Source organism: Cherax quadricarinatus, chromosome 48, assembly GCF_038502225.1.
Source record: "Cherax quadricarinatus isolate ZL_2023a chromosome 48, ASM3850222v1, whole genome shotgun sequence".
Taxonomy (NCBI): domain Eukaryota; kingdom Metazoa; phylum Arthropoda; class Malacostraca; order Decapoda; family Parastacidae; genus Cherax; species Cherax quadricarinatus.
The window spans coordinates 8,606,335-8,614,667 of record NC_091339.1 but is presented as its reverse complement, the minus strand read 5'-3'; positions in this window follow the sequence as shown (position 1 = coordinate 8,614,667).

The window sequence follows — 8,333 nt, the reverse complement described above, 5'->3', positions numbered from 1 at the left end:
GTGGTGCTGGAAAACCTCATGCACCAACATGTTAAGGACACTACCAGAGTGAGAGGGGAGGATGAACCAGCAAGATTGGACCTTGTGTTCACCCTGGCCAGTTCAGACATTGAGGACATCACATATGAGAGTCCCCTAGGAGCTAGTGACCACGTGATTCTGTGCTTTGAATACATACTAGAGCTGCAAGTTGAGAGAGTAACAGGAGTTGAATGGGAAAAGCCTTACTATAAAAGAGGGGACTACATAGGGTTGAGGAACTTCCTACATGAGGTTCTGTGGGACAGAGAACTGGCAGGGAAGCCAGTAAATGAAATGATGGAATATGTAACAACAAAATGCAAGGAGGCAGTGGAAAGGTTTATTCCCAAGGGCAACAGAAACAATGGGAAGACCAGAACGAGCCCCTGGTTTACCCGGCGGTGTAAGGAGGCAAAATTATTATTATAATCAAAAAGAAGCGCTAAGCCACAAGGGCTATACAGCGCTGCAGGGCAGGAAGGAAGCGAGGGCATCAGGTGGCAAAAGGGAGGTGGATGAGTAATAGGTTACGGATAACAGCGGAGCAGTGGATGGTGAAAGGGTAAAGGGCAGCAAGAGACTGAGCTAGAAAGGGCTGAGGGGAGTGCATAAGGTATCATCATCAGAGTTTGTGGAGTAAATCAGTCGTTGTCAAGAAGTCAATGAGAGAGTCAGGATTAAAGGAGGGTCCATCAGCAAGAATGGAAGGTAAAGAGAGAGTAGTAGAACGAAGACGGCGTTGGAGGTAAATTCTGCGTGCTCGTTGATAGAGAGGGCAGTCTAACAGAATGTGGCTAATCGATACTGGAACTTGACACTGCTCACAGAGAGGTACAGGGTGCCTCTGCATGAGATACCCATGAGTAAGACGAATGTGGCCAATGCGAAGACGGGAGAGAGTGGTCTCCCAACCACGGCACTGATGACAAGAAGACGGCCAGTAACCTATGCTAGGTTTAATAGAATGAAGTTTGTTACCAAGCAGAGTTGACCAACGTTGTTGCCAACAGGCGTGAAGGTGGGTAGCTATTGCAGCAAAATAGTCCAGAAATGGAACACCTCTATAGGAAATTGGTAGGTCATGTACTGCTGACTGCGCAGCAGTGTATGCCTGTTCATTGCCCTGTACGTCGACATGACCAGGGACTCAACAAAAAATAATATATTTATGCTTCGTAGAGATACGGCTACATTCGTAGAGATACGGCGTAGCCAAAGTTGGATACGGAGAACTAGGGGGTGAGATGTACCAAATTTTCGTATAGCCTGTAGAGCACTAAGGAATTCTGAGACTACCACAAATGATGACACAGGCATAGATGCGATACGAATAAGTGCTGCAAGAATGGCATACAGTTCAGCAGTAAAAATGCTAGCCAAAGATAGTAAATGCCCCCGCACGACGCAGTCCGGAAACACTGCTGCGAATCTGACGCCATCTGAAGACTTAGAGCCATCTGTGTTCACAGCGGTGGCATGAGAATGGGAGTGGAAGTGATCAAGAAAAAGAGAGCGGGAAGCCACCATAGGCAGTTGAGCTTTCGAGCAAGGGAGTGAGAAAGAACAGACCTGAACAGCTGGAACTTCCCAGGGGGGTAGGGAAAAGTGAGATGCTACATGAACATATAAAGGTGGTAACTGAAGGGAAGACGAGTGAATGTAGGCGAAGAGAAAAGGGGCGGAGCAAACAGGGGCGGCGAACGAATAAAGAATGTCTACTAATATCGGTGACCATTCTATAAATGGAAGGATTGTGGAGATCGTGAGAGTGTACATAGTAGCGAAGGCAATGGGCATCACGGCGATCAGACAAGGATGGAACATTCGCTTCTGCATAGAGGCTCTCAACAGGGGAAGAGCGAAAAGCACCAAGGCACAAATGCAATCCTTGGTGATGGATAGAGTTAAGGCTAGAGAGAGTAGCAGGAGAGGCTGCAGATTAAATCTGGTCACCATAATCGAGTTTCGATAAAACGAGGGCTGAATGTAAGCGAAGCAGAGTTCGACAATCAGCTCCCCAGGAAAGATGAGCAAGGGTTTTAACAAGGTTTAGCCGGCTGTGACAAGTTGCCTCTTCAAGGGGGGCTCCTTGGCGTGGTGAAGAGGCTCTTGGTCTGAGGAATTAGACCTATCGGTCTTCTTCCTCAGACCGAACCTAATTACCCCCCAATCTCCCCTCCCCTATCCCATCCTCCTCATCCTCCCCTTTTTCCTTTCCTCCTCCTCCTCCCCACCCCTCCCTTTTGCCCTTCCTCTTTTTGTCCTTTGGGATTTCTCCCACAGGTGCGCTAGTTCCTAGGTAGGGGAAAGGATACCGGGGTCCATCCCATTCCGTTGAGGTTCTTAGCGGTGGCGTAGTTTGCCGTGGAATCTGGATCGCCTAGGGATGTCCCGATCCCTCTCCGGTATCCCAGAGTAGCTTTGGGTGTCTTTCGGGCGACGAGTGTATCTCTGGAAGCCACCTTTCGGATTCCGGGGGTGGTGGCCGAAGGAGGTATGCTTTGTGGCGGATATCCGGCCGCCTTCTCTTTTGTTCACCGAGGTAGCTCGGCAGATGTGAGGTTGCTATCCCGGATTGTTAGTTTACTAGCATGATGGGTAGGGTATGGCACGGGTTCCATGCTGCATCTGCGCTACTTGCGGTGCTGAGGTCCTCTAGGGCGTGGAGGGAGATTTCTGGCCCTTTCATTCCTCCTAGGAACTATCCCTCCCCGGTCCCCCCTTTTTTTATTCTTTTTTTTATTTTTATTTTCTTTTCTTCTTTCTTTTTTTTTCTTAAAAACAAAAAGAAAGAAGTAACCTAACCATGGCAGCCCTAGTCCATGAACCTGGTACCCCCGGGCCCCTTCTTGATACCGCACCCCGTTCTGACCCCGCCTCGTCTTTGGACCACTCTTCAGACATTCCTCATGCCTCTGTACCTATTGCCAGTGCTGTTTCCTCACCCGCTTCAGGTACTGAGGCCTCGACTGACTCCTTCGATTTATCGGACCTTTGCTCTCCTCTGACTATGCTTCCGGCCTCTCCCTCTACGGTGCGGCAATTTTCAAATCGCCGACCCGTTCCACGTCGGACCAACTCTGGTCCCACGCCTAAACGCCAACGACAATTACCTGCTGATGATACTTCTCCACCTTCTCGTTCTTCTCAGAAACGATCGATACGTCCTTCACTACCTTTCCACGCTCAGTTTCAGACTGAACAATGGACTAAATTCTTCACTTTACGACCAACTTCCTCTACTGCCTATCTTTCTGACCATAGTATTGGCAAGGCACTCCTACGCCATGTTGGTAAAGATATTTCTTTTCATGCTCTTAAGAGCGGTACGCGCATCATTACCGTACAGAATGATGATCTGATAAGAAATGTCACCATATCAAAAACAATATACTCAGATCACAACATAATTGAGGCTCAGACATGTATGCGTGGAGCCCCAGACCGACAAAATGAGACTAGTCACGAGGGAGCATTCACCAAATTCAACTTCAATAACAAAAACATAAAGTGGGACCAAGTAAACCAAGTCCTAACCGATATAAGCTGGGAAGATACACTAAGCAACACAGACCCCAACTTATGCCTAGAACAGATTAACTCGGTGGCACTCGATGTATGCACAAGGCTTATTCCTCTAAGAAAAAGGAGGAGTAGATGTAAAATAGAAAGAGACAGGCGCTCCCTTTACAGGCGACGGAAAAGAATAACAGAGCGGCTAAAAGAGGTCAATATATCTGAAATGCGCAGGGAGACACGGGTCAGAGAAATAGCAAGCATCGAACTTAAGCTAAAAGAATCCTTTAGGAGTCAGGAATCGCGGGAAGAACTAAAAGCCATAAATGAAATCGAAAGAAACCCAAAGTATTTCTTCTCCTATGCCAAATCAAAATCGAGAACAACGTCCAGTATTGGGCCCCTACTTAAACAAGATGGGTCCTACACAGATGACAGCAAGGAAATGAGTGAGCTACTCAAGTCCCAATATGACTCAGTTTTTAGCAAGCCGCTAACCAGACTGAGAGTCGAAGATCAAAATGAATTTTTTTATGAGAGAGCCACAAAATTTGATTAACACAAGCCTATCCGATGTTATCCTGACGCCAAATGACTTCGAACAGGCGATAAATGACATGCCCATGCACTCTGCCCCAGGGCCAGACTCATGGAACTCTGTGTTCATCAAGAACTGCAAGAAGCCCCTATCACGAGCCTTTTCCATCCTATGGAGAGGGAGCATGGACACGGGGGTCGTCCCTCAGTTACTAAAAACAACAGACATAGCCCCACTCCACAAAGGGGGCAGTAAAGCAATAGCAAAGAACTACAGACCAATAGCACTAACATCCCATATCATAAAAATCTTTGAAAGGGTCCTAAGAAGCAAGATCACCACCCATCTAGAAACCCATCAGTTACACAACCCAGGGCAACATGGGTTTAGAACAGGTCGCTCCTGTCTGTCTCAACTATTGGATCACTACGACAAGGTCCTAAATGCACTAGAAGACAAAAAGAATGCAGATGTAATATATACAGACTTTGCAAAAGCTTTCGACAAGTGTGACCATGGCGTAATAGCGCACAAAATGTGTGCTAAAGGAATAACAGGAAAAGTCGGTCGATGGATCTATAATTTCCTCACTAACAGAACACAGAGAGTAGTCGTCAACAGAGTAAAGTCCGAGGCAGCTACGGTGAAAAGCTCTGTTCCACAAGGCACAGTACTAGCTCCCATCTTGTTCCTCATCCTCATATCCGACATAGACAAGGATGTCAGCCACAGCACCGTGTCTTCCTTTGCAGATGACACCCGAATCTGCATGTCAGTGTCTTCCATTGCAGACACTGCAAGGCTCCAGGCGGACATCAACCAAATCTTTCAGTGGGCTGCGGAAAACAATATGAAGTTCAACGATGAGAAATTTCAATTACTCAGATATGGTAAACATGAGGAAATTAAATCTTCATCAGAGTACAAAACAAATTCTGGCCACAAAATAGAGCGAAACACCAACGTCAAAGACCTGGGAGTGATTATGTCGGAGGATCTCACCTTCAAGGACCATAACATTGTATCAATCGCATCTGCTAGAAAAATGACAGGATGGATAATGAGAACCTTCAAAACTAGGGAGGCCAAGCCCATGATGACACTCTTCAGGTCACTTGTTTTATCTAGGCTGGAATATTGCTGCACTCTAACAGCACCTTTCAAGGCAGGTGAAATTGCTGACCTAGAAAATGTACAGAGAACTTTCACGGCCCGCATAATGGAGATAAAACACCTCAATTACTGGGAGCGCTTGAGGTTTCTAAACCTGTATTCCCTGGAACGCAGGAGGGAGAGATACATGATTATATACACCTGGAAAATCCTAGAGGGACTAGTACCGAACTTGCACACGAAAATCACTCACTACGAAAGCAAAAGATTTGGCAGACGATGCACCATCCCCCCAATGAAAAGCAGGGGTGTCACTAGCACGTTAAGAGACCATACAATAAGTGTCAGGGGCCCGAGACTGTTCAACTGCCTCCCAGCATACATAAGGGGGATTACCAACAGACCCCTGGCAGTCTTCAAGCTGGCACTGGACAATCACCTAAAGTCAGTTCCTGATCTGCCGGGCTGTGGCTCGTACGTTGGTTTGCATGCAGCCAGCAGCAACAGCCTGGTTGATCAGGTTCTGATCCACCAGGAGGCCTGGTCACAGACCGGGCCGCGGGGGCGTTGACCCCCGAAACTCTCTCCAGGTAAACTCCAGGTAAACAGAATGCTACCCAGGCTCATGAGCTCTCTCGTCTTTCCCATATCGATACTGTTCCTGTCACTCTTGAAAAACATCATTCCCTCAATTCTTGTAGTGGTACCGTCATTCTGCCCCATACCATAGTTCAACAAAATTTCCAGACATGTGGCACTGACATTCTTGAACAGCTGGAACTCCAAGATCTCCCAATCCTCAAGGTAGACACTTACGTTCTTCCTGCCCGTGGGCGGAGACGATACCCTAGCAGTGTGGCTCGTTTAACTTTTGACAGCCGAGAACTCCCATCCTCAGTTTATATAGCAGGACATCGGTTACAAGTTCGAAAGGTGATCCCTACACCACAACAGTGTAGAAATTGCTGGCGATTTGGCCATCCAGCGAAATATTGCAGATCTATCGCCGAATGCCCAGTCTGTGGTGCCGATGACCATTCTAATACGTCTTGCAATCGATCTCCCTCTTGCCTTAACTGTCATGAGGCTCACCCTTCGTACTCTCGCCGTTGTCAGGTTTATTTAAACGAGTGGGAAATCCGTTACCTCAAAGAGACAGAAGGTCTCCCTTATGCCATGGCAGTTTCTCATCTCCGCCTCCAAGGGAGACTCCCACGTGTTTCTTATTCCCGTGTTTCAAAACGTCCCCCCACTTCTGGTATCCCATCTTCTACACCCACCTCTGTGGTTACCTCTCCCATAATCACTCCTGTATCTAATCCTTTTGCTGTCCTCGGCTCAGACGTCCCTACTTCAACGCCTCAGTCTAATCTCGCTTCTTCGAGTTCTCTCTCACAAGCCTCAGTATCGACGAGACCTCGTACGACACCTCCTCCCAATTGTTCCTCTACTTCTCAAAAGTCAAAAAAAGGTCCGTTAAAACCTCCTACCCATCCTCCACCTCCTCATTTTACCCTCCCTGTCTCTGTCCCTGGTTCTTCCCCTCTCACTGGCTCAGTTACAAGTGTAGAGGTTCACCCTCCTCCTCGTACTGTACCTTCCTCCCCTGTTCCCTCCCAAGTTTCTTCCTCTTCTGCCACCTCCCAGGTTCCTGCCTCTTCTGTCCCCTGCCACGCTTCTCCAGTTCCCTCCACCCTTTCGCCCCCCCCTACCTTGGTACAGTCCAATACAGTTCCAATCTTTACTCATCCTCCCCCTACCATTCCCAATATTGTCTCCCATACGACATCTCTGAATTCCGAAACACTTGAAGCAATCTCTGAATATATTGCAGAGACCAAACCATCAATGGACACTGATCCACCTTCCGCTCTTTCTCTCTCCTCTGCTCCATCTGCGCAACTCCTTTCTTCACAGCGCACCGTTCCTTCGCTGCTTGAACGTTTTCCACTGCCTCCGCATGTGGACTTTTCTAACCCTTCTAGTCCGTAGGAACCCTTACCTACGGATTTCAAGTATCTTTATCATTGCCAATCATGGCCTATTTACAGTGGAATATATGCGGCCTCAGGGGTAATCGGGGTGAGCTTCAGATGTTACTCTCCCAGTTTGCCCCTGTTGGTGTTTGCTTACAGGAACCAAAATTACACTCTGCTGTTATTTCTCACATCTCAGGCTATAATTTATTGTATTCTTCAGATCCTTTTCCTGATGGGACCTTTAATGAAAGTGCCCTTCTTCTCCGCACTGATATTCCGTACCATCAGCTATTTGTTCATACTTCGCTGCATTACACAGCAGCCCGTATCCACTTACATAGGTGGTATACGCTCTGTTCTTTATATCTCTCTCCTTCTTGGGCATTATCTATTCCGGATTTTGCCTTCCTTGTTTCGTCATTACCGCCACCGATTCTGTTACTTGGTGATTTTAATGCCCACCATTTCCTCTGGGGGGGGGTCTCACTGTGATTCCCATGGAATTCAGTTAGAGGCTTCTCTTGCCACCCACCCCCTACATGTTTTAAATACAGGTACTCACACCCATTTTGATCCTCGGACTCATACTCTCTCTTGCATTGATCTCTTGGTCTGCTCTTCCTCCGCCGCATTAGACTTCACTTGGTCTGTTCTCCCGGACTTACATGACAGTGATCATTTCCCAATCATTCTTACTTCCCCTTCATATTCGCCACCTCTTCGCACCCCACGCTGGCAATTTAATCGGGCAAATTGGAACCTTTACTCACACCTAACTGTTTTTAAAGAGGTTCCTTCTTCGTCCTCCATCGATGAGCTTTTACACCTCTTCTCGTCCTCCGTTTTCACCGCAGCTTCTCATTCTATACCCCAAACTTCGGGCAGGCATTCTCAGAAATGCGTGCCTTGGTGGTCTCCTGCTTGTGCTCGTGCAGTACGTTTGAAACGCGCTGCATGGGGCAGGTACCGGTACAATAGAACCACAGAGCGACTCCTTGATTTTAAACAGAAGCGTGCGATCGCTCGCCGTGTCATCCGTGATGTTAAACGCACTTGCTGGCGAGATTATGTCTCCACCATCACCTCTGCTTCCTCTATGAGTGCAGTCTGGAAAAAAGTACGAAAACTGAGTGGTAAATATTCTCCTGACCCGGCTCCTGTTCTGC